We start from the raw sequence: 21,331 nt of genomic DNA on the forward strand, positions 1-21,331 counted from the left end.
TTCACAAAACCATGTTGACTCCCATACAATATTCCATTTTCATCTATCCAATCCTGTATTCTTTTCTTGACTAATTTCTCTAAGACCTTGACAATGATTCCTGATATGCTAATCGGTCGGCAATTTACAACAGCAGTCTTGGAACCACCTTTATGCAGTGGAACTATTTTCCCCTCTTTCCACCCGCTCGGGACTAACCCAGACCCGAGACTCAAATTAAACAAAATGGTCAAGGGTACTGACAATTCTTTAGCTGCTTCTCATACAACACGAGCTGGTATACCATCCAATCCCACAGATGTATTGACATTGAGGTTATGCAATAGACTACTCACCTCCACTTCATTAACCACAATTCCCGTATAATCTACAGGTTTATTCGTTTCTGCAATGTCACCACCTGGATGATATACTTTTGCAAAGTGCTCTCTCAATAACTCAACTATCTCAACTGATTCAGTTACCTCCCTACCATCGGCATTCTTTAAAATCAATCTGCCATGTACATTTTTCCTTTTACTTGCTACATATCTAAAAAACTGTTTAGGATTCTCTTTAGCCTGCATGGCCAATGTTCTTTCGTAATCCTTTTTTGCTTTTCTTACCACACTCGTCACCCTTCTGGCCTGCGCTTTATACAGTTCATGTGCATGCCGGTCACCCTTCTCCTTAAATTCCCTCCATAGTTGTTTCTTTTTTAACTCAAGCTTAATGGTGTTATTCATCCATTTAACCCCTACTTGATTTATTATTCGGACTCTAGGTATACAGTCAGCCATTGCTTCATGCAAGCACTTCTTAACTACCTCCCATGCACTATCAACTTCTAGTCCTTGCAGTTGTACATGCCATGGCACTGAACCAATCAAACTCCTAAGCTTGTCATACTTTCCAGCCCGATAATTCCACATGTACCCTGTCTTAATTGAAAATTCTACACCTTTAGCCACCTCCCAAGTTAAGACCCTATGATCACTCTCACCGATTGGTGGCAATGTGGTCATATTTGTTACAGGCAAATCCTCAGATGTAATTACTAGGTCAAGCACTCTCTGACCCCTAGTATTTTCCATTACATGCTGTCGCAGATAGTTATCCCTTAATAACCGCATAAAATCCAGTTCCTTCCTCCTGTGTGTCCTCTCCTCACTCCAATCAATGCGACCATAGTTGAAATCTCCCATAATAATCACCCTCCTTCCACCCATTTCTTCTATTTGCTTGTGCATACTGTCTCCACCATCTTTTCCATCACCTGGTCTATAGCAGCACCCAATTGTATATTTAGTTCTGCTAGCCACAATCTCACACCAAATGGCCTCAAATGTGCTCTTTTCTCTGTCCTGCAATTCAACTTCTATTCTCCTTGGCTGGAGCTCATCAGCTATCATCAACAATACTCCTCCCCCCATTTTATTCTCTCTGTCATTCCTGAACACACTATACCCATCACATTCATTCCCACTAGTTATATCATCTACAGTAAGCCATGTTTCACTAATACCTATAACCTGTGGTCTGGAAGTGCCAACCATGGCCCAAACATATATACCCAAACAAGCATCGATTTCTGATTGATTCGTCGGATGTCAAGTGGGATCCCTCTTGCAGCATACCTATAATTACATCTAGATGAACTGATAAAGAAGGCTGCTGAAGAACTCAGGGACTAGAGAGTAGACTGCTGTCAACTTCATCTAAAGGTATACTGTTCTTAAAACGTTTTGTCTTTCCCACATGTCAGTATATTTATAAACATCACAGATATAATGGAAGAAGCAGAGCAGCTTTACAAGAAGCCTCTGAAATACTTTTTAGGCATTCTACACTATGAAGTGGAGAAAGAGATCCTCCATCTTCTAGAAAAGCATCTCCAATCCTGAGACTGCAGTATCTAAGCATCACCTGCCTGCAAATAAAGTGATTCATGTTGAAGTTTTTGGAACAAAAATTATGTTGACTTAGAATGAACATATTTAATTTGCTACTTAAATTAAATTTTACATGCCAGTTAGCATTATCAAAGGCATTTTGAACACACTCTCTCTCTCTCTTTCAGTGAAGACTGAGATAAAAATGATCGTCAGAACAAGGACCTACTGGTTATAATTAAATTTCCTTGTAACAACAAGGATATTTAATTTTGTGTGTATGGAAGATGACAGTGGTATTCTTTCTGCACTGATGTTCTCTGATTACTGCCAATGGGAGGATAGGGTAGTGCACCATCAATTTTATTGCAGTCTTACTGGGTTTTGTAAAGCATGAACTGCATCAGGAACAGTCTCTGATTGGAAATGGGATCTGTGTATTATCCTGACTGACTTCCACTTGATGTGAAATGGTCTTCATCCAAGTCATGTTGTGCTAGTCTGCTTTTAGATGCCTGTACCAAATATAATTTTTGTGTTCTTTTCTTCTTACCACATTGGTCCATTCTGTCTGTCGAAAATACTGGATACTGCATTGACAGAGGATACCATAGACACTGGGAAGGAATGACGATCCTGGCAATCCTTGATTTGTCTAGGAAGGTGGAGACTTTCTCCAGAGGTTTATAAGTTATTCTGATTTTATGCTTTAGGGGAAATTCCAGTTTATCTTCATTGTACCTTTTAATGTAGGGCAGAGTGTGTGTATACTCGTTGGCATGGTGTTCTTTTTAAGGAGTTTAGTGAGTTTTTTTTTTTTGGATAGTGGTGAATGACTGGAATGGGTTGCCTGAGTTAGTTATGAGTGCTTTATCTGTTAATGGTTTCAAGGAGAGGTACGATAGGTATTGTGTTGATAGTTTGGGTCTCCTGCGATGAGTCTTAGGACTATGGTGGTGCCCATGCAATAATAATAAGTATGTCTTGAAAGTGCTTTTGATAAGGCTGGCTTGAGCTTGGTGCACTGTTGGCATGCACATATTTAATTTAGCTAGTAAATTAGTTATTTTCATCCCGGTTCTACATTTTTATTCCATAAACTTCAATATGAAAAACTGCAGTTTTTATGGAAATAGTCCTGCAAATAAAGAATTTTGAAGACTGACCATCTCTATAGCAAGCTTCTTTACTACTTTTCAGGATTTGAGCTTCATTTTGGGATTGTCAATTACAAAGGTCCTGTGGCAGAGATTGATCCTGAACAATACACAGTCATGCCAGACTACATGGTTCAGGTGCAATCCTTAGATACAAGCCAAGCAAATATCTGCAACAAGAATATGTGGTATGCACTCATATTTAATTCCTCTCTTCCCCATACTTGTACACCTCTCTGGATTTTGTCACCAACAGCAACATCTTGTTCAGTAATTTAGTAACCATAAAGGATACACCAACAAGAAACAATCTGGCATTGATGATGATGTATGGCAACTTTCCACTTAACACCATTAAATGAAAATTTGATAGTACAGCAGATCAATTCTATGAGTGCACATTGATTCTGTGGAGAATCAATTGGGTTTTCATTATAAATGAAATAAAGTACCGCATCTGGAAGGTTTGCAAGCATTATGTAGATTAGTCATTCTCCTTGCTTGTTCTTGTATTCTTGGTCACTGTATTGTACCATATTGTACATGTTTTTTTTTGGCTCTTCTGGAATAAGAAATCCTAATAGAAGTTGAATTTTCATCAAAATTTGCAGGCCACGCATCTTATACACTCTGAGGAATAGAACCATAAATGTCAGATTGCTCATGCTTTAAGTGGAAAAGTCTTTTCTCTTTAACAGTCAAATTACTAAACATAAGTCAACCTCAGCAGTAAGTCTTTTGTCTGATCCCCCATAGAGCGATTTGGGGATGTCCTCAGACAGGGAAGGCCAACTCATGGAAAGGACCAGCCACTGGGATAGTGCCTCTCCCCAATCCTTTTTGAATTCTGTTTTGAGATCCATTGAAGATAGCAAACAAAACAACAACAACTAAATCTGATAGCTTTGAACTAGAAAGATGAAATTATGAGCTAAAGCCTTTTTCTACCTACCCCTCCAACTATTCTTTACTTACTGAGGACTTAATGTAATAAAGAGTGCCACTCAGGTCATAATCAATCTATAGAAAAGTGATAAAAGTATTAGTGGATTCCTGTCTGACTCGCTCTCCCATCTCACTACACAGAAGAGTTGGACTGAGACATCCTCTGCTCTTCACGTTGGTAGACAAACCCTAGAAGATGGAAGAATGCCCAGTTAGAGGAATTACCATTTCTCTAGTGTCACACCAAATTAAAATTGTCATATGCTCATGATGCTGTGTTAATTTTAAGAGATCCAGGCCATTTTTTCAACCCTTGCAGGAGAATTAAGCAGCATTAGCAACTTGTATGTTAACCCAGAAAAGACTACACTGAACTTTCATGACATTTGATTCAAGCGTGTATGGCTGGCAACAATATTGAGAGAATGAATGAGAGCAAAAGTGTGATACATAGTTCAAAAATTCGAAAGAATGAATGACAGCGAAAATGTGACAGATTCAAAAATTGAGTTGGTTTAGATGTGGCAAGAGATGAAATGGATGCAGAATGAAGTTAAGAGAATTTGAGATATGTATGGAAGAGTGAAAATGATGAAAACAGATAATGTCAGTATAAAAGAGATAGCAAAAGGCCTGCGAGTGGCATTGTATGGTGATTCAATTATTAAAGGTGTGCTGGATGAGATGATGCACTATGGGGGTGGAATGAGTACAGTGATGGAGGCATTAGATATGAGAAGTAATCAAGTAAAAAGAGTTGGTAGTTGTAATAGGTACAAATGACTTGGCTGCAAACAAAGAACGTCAAATTAGATATCAGGAGGTTGTAGAGACAGATAAGAGAACAGTGTGATAGGAAAGGTAGTAAGCATGTTGCCCAGATTGACAGCGGAGAGAAAGGATTATGAATGATATGTTAGTGGAAATATGTGAGGAGAAAGGAGTGTGGTTTGTTAATGTGTGGAATGAGTTTGAAGGATGAAGTGAACTGTATAGGAGCAATGGACTGCATCTGAGTGGTTTTGGTGTGAGTTGCTTGGAGAGACTGCTGCTGGAAGGTAGAGAAGTGAGTACAGAGAATGAATCTGGTCAAGTTGGAAGCGATGTGGAAGAATGGGAGAGTAAGACAGGAGAGATTGAAGAGGTGGTTATGAATGAAGAAGTGAGTGACATGAGTATAAAGAATGAGAGAGCAGGTGTGCAAGACAGGCATGGAAATGGGGAAGCTCAGGGTGGATAGAGGAACACAGCATGAGAAAGGTAGATGCTTCAAGAGGATGTGAATGCATGTGTAAACAAAAAAGGAAAGGGGATGACCTGGGATCAAGAGAAAACAGTTAGATTTGAAGACGGTTCTAAGATGAATAAGGAGAAAAAGAAATGGCTCGAGTTATGCATGGAGAAGTCACATCAAATGAGTGGTATCATTTGAATTATCTGTCTTTATGTACAAATGCTAGAAGTGTAAGAAACAAGGCAAATGATGAAATGGTTGCATTAATATATGTTCACCCAAAAATTGTTGGAATAAGTGAGACATGGTTGGATGAGGACGACATCCGACAGGAATATAGATGGAAGGGTATGATGTGTTTTGTGAGGATACAAAGGGTAAAAAGGGACAGGGAGTGCTATTGATGATAGAGAAAGAGTTATGTCCATACAAAGTAGAGATGCAAGAGGGAAATAGTGCAAGTGGTTTTGAGGCAGTATGGTGTGAGATAGAGGTGAATATAGAAAGTATTTTTAACTTGGGTATAGTTATGTTAAAGATACCAAGTTATTTTAAACCTGGGTAGTGGGACAAAATGTCAAGTTTGCGCCTGCAATATATGCAAGACTAGCTGATCCCACAGGTAGTGCAAGACCAAGGCAACTCGTGGTAGAAGTGGAGCAAGCTCTGATCACTAATCTTAATATTTACCCTTAATGCCAAAACACATCTCCAAGAAGGGGATGTATGATGTTTTGTATTAAAGGCAAGGGGCCACTACCCAGACCGGTTTCGACCTTTATTGAGGTCTCATCAGTGGGAGCCAGGCTAGAAATACCAAGATTTAGTAATGCAGAGCCTTGGTCTTGCACTACCTGTGGGATCAGCTAGTCTTGCATATATTGCAGGCGCAAACTTGACATTTTGTCTGTTTGCTTACTTGGAAAAAATGGAGTAAAACCAGGTTTAAAATTACTTGGTATCTTTAACATAACTATACCCAAGTTAAAAATACTTTCTACATCTATATCTCCTCCTGAGATTTTTATTTAATAAGGTTATAACACCTTATGGTAACTCGTTTTGGTAAAATACTTACAAGCTCTGCATTACTAAATCTTGGTATTTCTAGCCTGGCTCCCACTGATGAGACCTCAATAAAGGTCGAAACCGGTCTGGATAGTGGCCCCTTGCCTTTAATACAAAACATCATACATCCCCTTCTTGGAGATGTGTTTTGGCATTAAGGGTAAATATTAAGATTAGTGATCAGAGCTTGCTCCACTTCTACCACGAGTTGCCTTGGTCTTGCACTACCTGTGGGATCAGCTAGTCTTGCATATATTGCAGGCGCAAACTTGACATTTTGTCTGTTTGCTTACTTGGAAAAAATGGAGTAAAACCAGGTTTAAAATTACTTGGTATCTTTAACATAGAAGTGAATAGAATGAAAATACAGTGGTATCTCGCTAATCTGAATGAATAAAAACCGTGCTCGTTCAGATTAGCGAATTTCTCCCCAAGAGACAACAATAACTAGCGTTTAAGACCAAAATAATCAGATTCTAATGGTACATCAATTTAATTCTGTAAATAAATAAAGTAACTGGTAGAAAAAAAAAGCTACCATACTGTAATGTAAAACTTAAAAAATAATACAGTACACAAGTTATTTTAGTAAAAAAATTAGTTTGTATATACCTGTATTGTTGAGGATTCTTTAATAAAATTGCATGGTTCAGTACATAACTTAATTTGCATAAAAATATTACTTTCTTGTACACAACAACAAAAAAAAGTTTCAAAAAATAACACATAAAAAAGTTTTTTTTATTTCTTTGTAAAAAAGTCACTGATTTTCTTTTGCTTCTTGAAAGCTAAATTTTTTTTGAATGCTTCTTCTCGGAGCTGCATTAGCAATAAAATTTTGTGGAATGGTGTATCATTCTGCTTAGCCCATTCTATACACATATTAAAACTGTCACCTGCCTCTTCATATTTTACTTTTTTTTCGAGTTCTTTATCGTCATCATCGTCTTCTAATTCATTCTGTAGCATCATATTTATAATATAGTAGGTACTGTACAGTATAAAAAAGCAAATGTGAATACACAATAAATCAAAATAGGCCTACAGTATAACCGTACAATCGATAGTATGAAAAAATACTGTAATAATAATAAAATAAATAATAATTATTAAATAAAAATAATAGTACACAAAATAATAATTCATAATAAATAAAACTTTTTTTTCTTTCAAACCGCAGTTCGGATTACTGGAGGGTTCGGACCAAAGAAGCGAGATACCGCTGTACTTAGTTGGATGTTAATGACTATGAAATGTGTTATCAAATTAGCCAAGCAAAAAAGAAAAGGGTAATCATTATGGGCAATTTTAATTATGACAATATAGACTAGGATGATGAGATGGCAACTGGAAGTAAAGAAAATGAGTTTCTGATGGCTCTCTAATCAGGGTCTAAAGCAATGTCTGAATGTATTTCAAGGGTCAGAAGGTTAAATAAGGGAGGTGTGAAATGGACGAATGAAGAGATTAAGCATGCGATAAAGAGAAAAAAAGGCATTATGGAGGTAGCATAAATGGTGTTATAACCAATTCCATGGGGATTACAAAGACCAAACAGGGAGGGTGACTTGGTTGGTAAGGGTAGCAAAAGTGAAGTATGAGCAACAGTTAGCTAATGAAGCCAAAAGGAATCCTAAGGAGTTCTTTTGATATGTAGCCAGCAAAATAAAAAAAAAAAAAAAAGGAATGATTATGGAAGGATGACATTGATTGGAGAAAATGGTGGACAACTGTTGTGGAAGATATAGTGGCAATACTTAATGAGCAGTTCATAAAGGTCTTTCATTCTTGTGAATGGCACATCATGCAGAGATTGAGAGCAGTTGATGATGGGGAGGAGAGCGTGACTAAGCAAGCTAGAGGTGTACGGAGGATTGAGCAAACTTGATGTTAATGAGGCTGTGGGACTTGATAATATATCAGCACGTATTCTGAAGGGATGTGCATAGGAGTTGACATCTGCCTTGACATATTTTTTTTAATATGAGTCATGCACTGGGTCGAATTCCAAAAAGAGCAGGAGGATAAGATTGTGCCACTTCGTAAGGGAGGTAATAGAAGATGACAGTATGAAGATTTTTTCACAAGATTTTTTGTGCATTGCTTCATACATGAGAATTGCATTGTAATTTTTGCAGATTTGTACAGTGTTAGTGTCTGTGAAAAATAGCTTATTGAGCAGAAATTTTTTTTTTTGGGGAGGGGGATGACTGAGGAAGTCATGAATTTATTTGTTTCTACCAGGAAAGGCCAGTATAAAATGTCACAGTAAGAAGAGATATCCAGTGTTATCTGGTGATGGGTGTTATTAAAAGTAAGAGAGGTTGAATTGAGATTTTTTTTATGAGAAAAAAACAGAACAGCATTGAGGGTGACCAAATTTTCTTCATCTCATGAAGAATGATGTGGAAATTATTTTCAAGGTATTGATTGTAGTAAGCCTTGAAGTGTGGATGTTTGTTGGTTTATTAAATGAGTAAGAGGAATAGTGTTCTGTCATCAGCACACCTGGTGAAATGGTTTGAGATCATTGAGAGAGAAGATATAGGAGAAATAGAGTAGGCAACAAAATACTCTTGCCATGCCTGCACTTGTGATGTGGATAAAAAAGAGAAAGGTGGCTTCACTGACATTGTAACAAATTGAGAAAATACTGACTGCCCAGTTACAGAATCATCGAATTCCTGATACATACTCTTGAGATGTATACATAACAATCTATGAAAAGTTTATATTAGTACTAACTCCATCAATTTTCCTCAATATCAAATCCAATGAAATTGGATTTGATATTGAGGTCTGCTTAGCAAATTACCATTCTGGTACAACATGATAAATAAACCTATAGCAGTTTTTTTTTTAAACTCATTTTCATTAAATCTTTTCTTCAAAACATTTAGAGAGAGAGAGAGAGAACTATCTGATAATCTGCCTGATAGCCAAATTGTGTTAATCAGTGCTTACAACCAATACTTCTTCATGGGTATCTTAGTTGACAGTGTTCATATCATTATTGTGCTGCCTGGTTGTTGATTATTTTGAGTATTTCTTAATAATACTTGTTTCAAATAGCTGTATTGGGGGGGGGGGAGTTGCGTTTAGATTCAGACTATAATTTAAACAGCTCTAGTTGCACCATTGGTTTTCACTTCTGACCTGTCATATAAAATATTTGTTTTATTGAACTGCTTAATTAGTGATAAATGCTGTCTGCACTTGATTTTAGAATCTAAGTAATGAGAACAACTTTCTGCTGCAGTAACCTGTAAACAAAATTTGCAGTTTGTAGAAATGCATGTTCTTTCATATTACTATCATAGATAGTGCGGTGCATCAGAATATGAATTCGTAATGTTCCTTTCATTCTGAACATTCTTATATTAAACATGTTAATTATTACTCCCAGTATCTTTGTCAAAGTGGTACGCATTATATTGATACATGCACACAGGCATTATGTATGAATAGGATTGAAACAGTGATGTGTTGCAAATTCTGCAGTTCTAAAAGCTTCACCTAACATTGCATGGTCAGGTCATCACTCTTTAAAGTCGGAGGATCTTTCACACATGTATAGTAGCAAACAAATTAATCCGAACAAGTTGAATTTTCGTCAAGTTGATGGTTTGGTTTGGTGTTTGTTTCACTTCACAATAATTTCGGTTTTGATTTTGGTTTACTATTTTCGGTTTTGGTGTTAGTTCATTATTTTGGTTGAGTGCTGTGTGTTTTAATTGTCTACGCTGTTTGTTAATAGTGTTGTACGTTTTCAATAGTGTAAACAAGTTGACATTTGTAATGTTTTATTCATTTTGTGTTTCTATAAAATGGATATATCTCCAAGAAATTGTTCAAAAATATGTACTCTTTCTCAGCACACATATCCATGACTCAAAGTCCAATGAGTGTAGGTACTGTTAACGATTTTAAAGAGGTTTATGGAGAAGGGCACCTTTTCTCCTGACAGGAAAGTAAAATGTGGGCGAAAAAGGAAAACTACACTTACTCAAGCTCGTTTATAGTTAGGAAAAGCTAAATGAAGCCGAGATTGTCTGCTATAGACTTAGAGAACTGAAATCTAGTGGTATTAATACTTCTGACATGACAGCCCATCAAAGATTGTTTGAAGCAAGGAGGACTGCCCATAGACAAAAAAATACATAATTGTTGATGAAGGCTATGCAGAAAAAGAAGCTCCAGTGGGTAAAAGTGTACAGAGATTGGATTGTTGAGAAGTGGAGGCTCATATTCTCAGATGAGAGCCATTTCTTTGTCCAAGGAGAGGACACTATATTCACAAATTAGGCTTCTCCTGCCCACCTTCAACGAGCTCCTAAACACCCAGCTAAAAAGATGTTCTGGTGGTTGTTTAATGGATGAAGGTCCAGGATCACTTTGTGCTTGTTGATGGTATGATGAAAAGTGACCAATACATAAAAATATTGGAGAAAAGAGTGGTCCACAGAGCCAGAAAGACAAAACTCATCTTCTATCTAGCACTCATCTCTGTGCTACAGTTTAAAAAAAAGTGAAAGAGTTCCTCAAAAATCACAACAACTAATTGCTTCTGTGGCTAAGTAACTCTTCTGACATTAACCCAATAGAAAATTTGTGAGCCATAATGAAAAAGAGACTTGGAAAATTAAATTGTGATACAGAGGATAACTTTATGCAATCCATTATATAAATATGGTTTTGAGATGTAGAAATAAGAAAACTGCGTTCTACGGTGATAGTCAATGCATAAGCAAATTAAGGAAGTTATTAGGAATAGAGGAGCACATATAAAAAGTTGGAATTTAATTTTTTTTTTACTTATTTTCTTGCAAAATTAAAATTTTTCTTTAAAAAGAGTGTTCAGATTAATTTGTTTGCTACTGTATGTATGTGACAATTTCATGTAACCCAAGTCATAGACGAGGTGATTTTTTTTTTCACTGCTTGTGTGGTGAAAAATTGTCCTAACTTTAGGACAACAGGATCGGTTGTTAGTATGTATATGTTATGGAGAATTTGATAAATAAGAAATTATGCATAATCATTGGGAATGAATAAACATATTGGAGAATATGATTAATATTTATTAATTTATCAAAACCACCAGTGATTATGTATATTCTTCAATATTAAATGGAGAATATAAAGAGAATTACTTTAATGAATATGTTTTGACTGGTTGGTAGGAGTTGGCCATGTGATATACTGATTATGTCGCATCATGCTATGTAACATCATTATCACATAAACAACAACAACGGTGAACAGTGTTATTCACTGAATGAAATTACTGTAGCTGTTGTATCCATTTCAAAATGGATATAACTTAAAGTAGGACAAATAAAACAGCAATGTAATGCAAAGCTAGCCACACTAATCTCAATAAAGGTTTTTGAACATGGGTTTTCTGGCAATGGAAAGGTATTTACAACTAAAAACTGAGATAACACAACCAGGGCCAACGCTACCATTTAGGCAAACTAGACAACCGCCTAGGGCACAAAACTTCAAGCTATGCTTTATTCATACTTTACTAAAATATCAAAATTAAATAGTGATATATGATTTAGGTATCGATTCGTTTTCCTTATCCCTCACACATCACACTATTTTATTATTTAACTCTTGGTTCTTTTTTGTTCCTTACCTAAATGATTTGAATTTACCGCTATTTAAAATTCAGTTAAGATAAATATTTCAATATTTATACTTTATATTTAACATTTAAAATTCAGTTAAGATAAATATTTTAAAACGTTAACATTTTAAAATATTAATGTTTTAATATTTTATAACTTTTTTTGTAAATGAATTATAACAGAATTTTCAAATTAATTAAAAAAGAAAATAAACAGCCCTATTAATTTACCTATTAAATTTAACCTGAAAGACAATTTTATTTTGTTTAATGTCAATTAGAAACATTTTAGTTTATGAAATAAGGGGCGCACTTGTAAACTTTGCCTAGGGCGCAAAATAACTTGGCACCGACAGTGAACACAACTTAAACAAATAACAACAGGGAAAATGCCAGTCAATTATCATAAATTAAAATGGTTTGATGTAATCAAAGTAGGAGGTATTGAAAAACTTATTTATCCAGCTTCAGATAATTCAGCTATTAAATATCATGTCACCATGGATGAACTTTTCAATATCATACATGAGACACATCTTTCATTGGACATGGTAGAAGAAATTGATAAACAAAAGAAATTAGTAAGAAATATTCATTCGGTTCAAGGAGTGGTATGATAAACTTTGTGTTTCCTAAAAAAGACCTTCCACGATGAGTCTTTTGACTCATCTTGGGAGGTCGAGGCCTGGATAATAATAATAATAATAATATAAAAAGTGACTGCAGAAACTTTTATGCTTTAATTAAAAAAAAAGACACGTAATGTTTGTAAATTTTTAATTAAATGAATAGTTGATGCCAAGTCGACTTAATCAGTGTGAAAGCTCAAGAAGATCAAGGTTTCAAATTTTTTCTTGCTTATTAAAATTGTTTGACCAAGTTTATACAATTTTGGCTATTAAAAATGAAAACAACTGAAGGAGTTGCAATGAACTTTTAGATATATATACAATATTTGGAGCTCCAGATGTTATTCAAAGTGGCAATGGGCATGATTATTTCAAATAAAATTATTGCCGTTTGTGCTATGTGACCGGAACTAGAGATTGTCTATGGAAAAACCACATCACAGTGACAGTCAAGGATCAGGGGAACATGGGAATCAAGATGTCGTAAACATGCTGTGTATTTGACTTCAAATGACAAAATGGAGCAAAGGTTTATGTTATGTATAGTTAACGAAAAAATCAAGTGTATCATGAAAGAATAAAATGCAGACCTATGAGTTTCTGTGAAACTCATAGGATCTGCATTAAGTAGTGAAAGTAGGTTTAAAAGCTTCAAGAAGCTTTACAATTTTTAAGAACAGAAGAGGAATTGTATCGACTAATAAATGGATCTGATAAGAACATGGTGTAGAATCTAATGATTGAGACTGCATTGATGATGATGAACAACTTTGGTGATGGTGAAAATGTTCATACAGTATATTTTTGCTGATGAACATGTTGATGAAACAGATAAATGAGGAGATTTAAATTATTGTAATTAATTTTTTTAAATTATTTTTGAATACAATGGAGTTAATTGGTCTTGCATATTTGACATTTTATTATGACATTTTTAATTAATAAATCAAAAATGTATCCAATGATTACTTATTAAATTTTTGCCTCCATAATTTCACATCATTTGGATACAGTCAAATTAATAAGTTCCTCTTGAATCTCATGCTTTTTTATGATTATTATTATTTTTATATTTTTCATATTTGGATTATTTGAATTGCATTTCACATATTAACCAGTAATGATTGGAAATTATGCATAATCACCAATGATTCTGATAAATAGTAAGCTTTTCATTTTTATTAATAATATTCTCCATAATATTAGGTGATTATTTATAATCCTTGGCAATTATGCATAATATCCTAATTAATCAAATTGACCATGGCACATACACTGGCATTATTCATATGCCAAGAAACTACATATTTGAGAGTCCTGTCCACATTTGATCTGAGTTTATTGACTAGAATGTAAGTATTAGCTGTCTCACACGGATGTGAACATGTCTGAACAGTATCAGTCTTAAATATCAGGCCTCCCTTAAAGAGTGGTGTAAGTGCATGGGAATTAATTGTAGCTGGTTTCAGTAGTAGAGAATCTGGATGAAGAAACTTTTTTGGGGGGGGGGACAGGGGAGTAATCCTGACTTGGGACTGATAAGCAGGAAATTGGATTTCAATGGCTACTTCAAGTATGATTTAGGAATTGATAACATGGAATCAAAAGTTGATGTGCATAAACAGTTTGTCTGTTACTGGATTATGCATGTAAGAGTGGATCTCTCTCTTCCTGGTTTAGAACACCCAACTAACCAACCAAATTATTTTAAGCACAGCTGAAGATCAATGATAGAAAAATTTCTTTGTGAGACAGGTCACTTTTAAAAGGAAGCATTGTATGTTTCGTTATGTGGATTGTATCAAGCCATATTAACAATGACAACATGAGTAAGAAGATCTTGAATGACTTGCTTTTTTTTTTTGCCTTGCAGTCTGTGTCAAGTATTTCTTTATTGAATATCCAGAAATAGTACTTTCCTTATAATAAAATGTTAGAAATATAGATGAACAGAATCTTTTTTTAACATATAAACAACTATTAGACCATTGCAATAATAGAGCACATAGCTTGCTCTCTCCATTACATGAGGACAATCAAATATATAAATTGATATGAGGATAATTATTAAAGACCAGTACGCAAGCATAAACTGTTGCCAGCCTTGTGGATTGATAGCTTATCTCCACTCTGCAGTCCTTTGTAGTAGGCAAGGGTTGGTGGGATGCTGAGGTGTTTGCCATCAGCAGTGACCAATCTCAGGTCAATCTTCCCATCAGTATACCAGACAACCCCCTCCAATTTGTCAACACACTTGACCTCTTCCTAACAAGTTCCCTTTCCAGGTGTACTGTGGTTGTCAGTTCTTCTCTTGGAAACTCAGACCACAACCTCATACAAGTCTCTTTTGCTGTAGAACAACCTACACCCATCAGTTCAGTCTTGTGTCCTTTGGCACTACAAGGGTGCCCACTGGGAGGACCTCCATGACTCCTATTTCTCCTACCCATTGTCCGACTACTGCTTCAGTTCTTCTGATCCAAACACCTACTCAGACCGAATAACAGAAAGCATCCTTACAGGAATGAAGGCTTTCATGCCCTATTCCATTCCGAACTCTCACCACCATCCAAGTCTTGGTTCTCAAAATTGTGTCAGTGCTGTAAAAGAAAAAACCTTTGCTTACCACAATTGGCTCAAGACCAAAACTCCAGCTGCCCTCTCTGCCTATACTGCAGCCTGCAACAGTTGTAAAAGAATCAAGTCCGTCACACTTTGAAAGGGGCAAATGCTGCAAACTCGCCACCTGCCCAAATGGACAACTTCTGCCCACACTGGTTTCCACCACTCTCACATCCAGATGGTACTATAGTCACCTCACCAAAGATGAGGCCAACTTACTTGCATCACTCTTCTAATTTCTGCATTGATGACCTGGGCAAAATTTCCTCCACTCCACAAAGAATGGCTCCCTTCATGTCTCCTATAGTCTTCCGACAAAAAAGAAATCCAAAGAATCCTTAACAACCTGAACACAAAGAATCACTTCTGGATCTGGCGCCCATTGATGAGACCTCAATAAAGGTCAAAACTGGTCTGGGTAGTGGCCCTTCCCATAATGCATTATACATGTCCATAAGGATATGCGCTTTGCATTATTGAATACTATGGCAATTAATGTGAAGTCATTAGCATCTATGTACAAGTAGCCCAGTTGTGATTCACGTGCGAATTTTTATTTGCTTACACTTGGATAAAGGATTAAACCAAGAATATAATTTCTTGGCATCTTTAATTTGTAATATAATGAAGTGAAAAAACTTTCAAACAAAATATTTTATTTTACCTGCCTATCGGGACTTTCAGTCTGTTCTGCTTGAAACATTTCTAGAAGTTATTATCCATCACTATTGCTTCCCATTTAAACTTTCTAAACTTAAACACCATGCTGACCCACATCTAATGCCTTACATAGCAGAGTCGCATCAATATGCAGGCAGAAAAATATAGGATTTGGCAGATGTTAAAAATATAGATTTATAAACGTACACTTGAAATGAAAATAATAAATGGAGAATTTTGAAGAAATTGTATGATATAACTTTCGACTAGTAATTTTGATGAATACCCTTTTGCTCTTAGTGTTTATTTACAGTTGAAACATTTGTTATATAGATGCATTATTATGCTTTCCAGATAGTTAATGTAAAACAGGATACTAATTTCTAAGGCTTATATAATAAGATGAGGATGATGTCACCATCCTATGTGGATCAGAAATTAAAGGCTAATTTATGCCGAATGGCAGCAAAAAAATAAAATAACTGACACCATATGGTCATAAACATGTACTTTAAGCAAAGACAGAATTTTTTTTAAAAAAATTATATAATAAAACTTTTCAGCAGTAATTTTTTGATGTTTTACGATTAATACTTTGCATACACCACATTGTTCTATAGTTCATTATTCATAACAGTGCGTTACAGCATAAACAACACTAAAAGAACAAAAGATTCAATTCAATTATTGAGTTATTTACCAATATTTTGCTGGATTTCAAACCATCTTCAGAGCATACTCATAAGACAGACATCACTCAGATTGTTGCAGAAACAATTGAAATTGTAACTGAAAGTAATGTGTTATCAGTACACCCTCCAACAACTAGATGAAAATTGAAATTAATTCAGGGAAGGCTAAATGTGGTTTAGAATGAGTTTCCTAGATCTTAGGCAAATTCATGCAGCAATTAGGTTAGGGGAGTGTTTCATAGTTGATTCTAACGAATAGTCTCATACCATAGCAACTATGGTATGAGACTATTAATAAAACCCATTCTTGCTGGAAGGAATTTATTAAAATTTGTGATTTCGGATGCTCATTGAAAGTCGCACGATTCTTGTTTGGTGTGCCATTCAGATCATTCTGATGTTGACAAAAATTTAGCAGCATGAGTGGAATTCGATGCAGTAATTTTGCACTTACGGGGGGGGGAGGTAGAATTTAATGCGATCTTGAAATCTTGTATTTATTGTAGGATGGCTAAATTTGTCAAACCATTTCAATTTTGGTCTTAGTCGTATAACACGGAGTGGCAAAATTAGACAAAACAATTTTTTTTTTTTTTGATACATAAGCTATAAACAGGCCGAAATGATATGCACTTATCAATTGTGACAGATCTTTGAATAGCTCACTTTTGTCACAGATTTAAGTTCTTACATAATCAGTATGAATATTTGCAATTGAAAGTTTAACGCGGAATAATTTCAGACTATGCTCTCGATCTTGTCAATACGTGCGCGTGCGTTGTATAATCTACTCTATACACTCATGAGCAGTTGAATTAGAGATACCCGCAGTGTTGGTGAAATGGTACTGTGGTCGCCCCGGTGAATGGAATAGTGCCACGTGACGGGGATGTCGTCAGACCTTGTACTGACCATCTGAGTATAATAATAGTCGAGCACAGAATGGGGAAGACTCGAGATCTCAGCGAATTCGATCGCGGCCAGATAGTTGGAGCCAGACTATGGAATCCGGTAAAACCAGCCGCCAGAGAAAACTGCCGTGGTGTACAACGTGTCGATGACAGGGGACGCCGTCGGCTAGCAACAGCGGATAGACTAGCCACAGTGCCGCAGATCACTCGCCAATTCAATGCCGGACAACAACGACGTGTGAGCAGCCACACCATCCAGAACCATCTCCTCGCTATGGGGTACAGAAGCCACCGCCCGACTAGGGTGCCCTCTGCTCACCGCACGTCACAAGGCACAACGATTAGCATGGGCGCAGGAACACCGCCATTGGACCCTCGACGCATGGAAAAAGGTCGCCTGGACTGATGAGTCGAGGTACACGTTGGTACACGCCGATGGCAGGGTAGGAGTGCGTCGCCAAGTATATGAAGCGATGGATCCCTCGTGCCAGCAGGGTACAGTTCAGGCCGGTGGTAGTAGTAGTATCCTCGTATGGGGACTGTTTACGTGGGATGAAATGGGTCCCCCTGGTACATCTACCATCGTCCCTCACCGGCGAACGATACAGGGACCTGCTGTCAGATCATGTGCACCCATTTCTGCGCCTACAGCACCCTGCAGGAAGCCTGTACCTACAGCAAGACAGTGTACCGGCCCACCACTCCCGAATTGTGGCCTAGTTGGTGGATGAACACTCCAAGGACATGAGGATGCTTGGCTGGCCCACGAGGTTCCCTGACCTCAAACCTATTATAAACAAATCTGGGATGCTGTCGAGAGAGAGAGAGAGAGAGAGAGATACGCGCCCTGGACCCTGCTCCGACCAATCTCCGTGCATTGTAGGAGGCTGTGCAGCGGTCATGGATCAGTTTGGTTCCCCAACGCTTCCGGTGCCTTGTGGAGTCCATGCCACGCCTCATCGCCGCCATCATCAAGCCGAAAGGGGGGGGGGGTGCTACCCGCAACTAGGCAGGTATCTCTAATTCAACTGCTCATGAGTATATACTGTATATAAAAAGATAAGCCGAAATTTGAAATGTTTTTTGTCTTACCGGCTTACCAGCCCGGGACTCGGGGGTTGGGCGCCAGGGGGGGGGAGTTCCCCCTAGTGTATATATATAAAATGGTTGAAAATGCGCTGTCTCCTGATATATTTGTTCTTTAAATTATGATAGGAATAATATACTTTCCCTTCCATTTTTTTTGTTAATCATAATTGGATAATTTTTTTTAAAATCAAAATAATTCAAAATTAATTTTGAATTATTCAAATTTTAATAGCGATAATATTTTTATAGTAAAATAAAACATGAATGACTGGATATGGTGCCCTTCGATTGGAAAAGAGCCGGGGTCAGTTCTCTTTGTGAAGAGAGGAATGTTTAACCCCTTAACGTACCAATTAAAAATCAGAAAGCGGTCGTTTTTCTGCCAATTTTTTGGGCGAGGGTGATTTGATGGATCAAATTCATCATTATTTGAAAAATAATGATGAATTTGTACAAACGAAATAGCCGATACACGCCGTTGGCAACTTTTCTCGGCTGAAAGGAAATAGGCACAAGATTGTCTAACGTCTATATTCGGTTGTATTTATATGCGAAACCAAAATTCAAAATCAATTTTGGTGCAATAAACAAAAGATCACGTAAGGAGACAGCATGGTTTTTCTCCTGGAAACTTTTTTATAATATATATATATATATATATATATATATATATTTTTTTTTTTTTTTTTCTCCCCACAAACAAATCAGCCAGATAAAATGCACCATATATCGACAAGAATTACGGCCAGTAGCTTTATATTGGTTTCATAAGGTGCTGTATCTTCCTGTTTGGACCTCACTGCTCTTGTATCATCATACGCTAAAAATAGCATATTCATATTTTAATAGTAAAATTTTAATACTGAAACAAACTTATTTACAGCGCATATACCAAAACAGCTCAAGATTCAGATTGCTAGTAAATACAGTGCGTCTTTACTTTCTCACATTAAGTCTTAGATTGTGTTACGACAGTATTGCAGTCTGTCTTTGTACTGTTTCTGTGTATTTCCAGTTGTACCTTGAGAATTTGGTTTCCAGTCCCCCCCCCCCTTTCTAATTATTCTATCCTTCTGTAATCTGTTAACATGTCGCCAGCTTGGTTCATCATCTCATCTCATCTCATCCACTTGACAACGGGTTGAGTCCACTAAGAAGAAAGGTCTCCACTTATCGCGATCTTTAGCCATCTTAATCATGACTCTATAGCTGTGTAGATGGGAATGTTCTTTCAGCAACTTTATCCAAGTACTGGTTGGCCGAGTGGTTTTAGTATCTGCTCTCCAGCTAAAAGGCTGCTGGTTCGAATCCCGACATGGATATTTGTGAAAATACTAGTAATGGTGGTCCGAAGTAGATGGCGTTTGTGTAGATGATGAAGGTAATTGGTGGAATGAGTGGTGGGGACGGAGAGTTGTGGAGTAGGTGCCCTCCCTCGATAAGTCTTTGAACTCCCTGGAAGTGTCATGTAATAATAATAATAAATGTTTACCATTATATTTAACTGTTTCAGCCCTTGTTTCAGATGCATAAATTTTATTGTACAATGAAACTTATGGATAATTCATGACTAAACAAACACACGTAATAACCACAGTAATACGTTTTAATAAGTAAATATTTCATCCTAAGTATCTTAGGACATCGTCAGTACAGTTAATTCAAACAATACTAAGAATAACATAATTTAGGGCGCATGATTACAATGGAATCCCAATATGTGTGCAGTAGCGTGTTATAGAAATAAATTTAAAAAAAAAGATTACATTAAAATAAGATAACATATATAAAAATTATTTTACACAATTTTGTATGACAATTTCCCATACTTTAGGAATAGCAAGAACGTCATTACGGTTTAGATTTAGTCTGTGAAGTAGGGCTTCAGCACCTTCTTTATATAAACGTTCATGTTTATGTAAAAGTTTGGTCTTTTCCGAATGGATCCTGTGGTTTGGGTTTTCAGCTCCGTGTTGTGCAAGGCCAGATTGCTGCGGTGTGATAAGATGGTTATGGTCTTGATCCGAAATGCGTTTATGAACAGATCTACCTGTCTGTCCATAGTAAGACAATTTACAGGAGCATGGAACCTCGTACACGCCAGGTAGCATCAGAGGTGAGAGTTTGTCTTTAGGAGAAGGTAACAAGTTATAGATCTGATTGATTGGTTTATAGGTAGTAGTAAGTTTGTATTTCTTCATAATTTTTGAAAGATGTTCGGAGATGCCTTTGACATAAAGTATGGGAATCCTATGGGCTTGTTCTTGTCTAGGTTGATGTGTGGGGAAGTGACTGATGATTTTTTGAGTTGTTTTAAGATTATATCCATTTAGTATGGCTGTATTTTTGGTTATTTCCAATTCTTGGTTTAGAGATTCTTCAGAGGAGTAGAATCTGTGCGCTCTGGTTACTAATGATTTAATTATGCCAAATTTTTTAAATGGATGATGAGCAGAAGAATTCTGAATGTAGCGACCTCAAAATTTCGGCTTGTGATAGACAGAAGTGGAGATGGAACCATCTTTTTTTTGGATGTGTAAATCCAGAAAGGAGATATTCTGTGGAGATCCTTTTTCTAGCCTAAATTTGATGCGAGGATGAAGAAGGTTTATTTTATCTAGAAAAAGGTGTAGTTCTTGTTCGGAATGACCCCCAGACAGCAAAGACGTCATCGACATATCGTAGCCAAATTTTTGGTTTGGGTTTAAACGTGAAAATTTTTTCTTCAAGATATTCTAGAAACAGGTTTGCTAAGTTTCGTGATAAGGGAGACCCCATTGCTGTTCCTTCCTCTTGCTTGTAAATTTTTTCTTTCCAA

This window comes from Typopeltis vanoorti, chromosome 13 (genome assembly GCF_054136105.1).
Source record: "Typopeltis vanoorti isolate ZY-2024b chromosome 13, IOZ_Tvanoo_1.0, whole genome shotgun sequence".
Classification (NCBI taxonomy): Eukaryota; Metazoa; Arthropoda; class Arachnida; order Uropygi; family Thelyphonidae; genus Typopeltis; species Typopeltis vanoorti.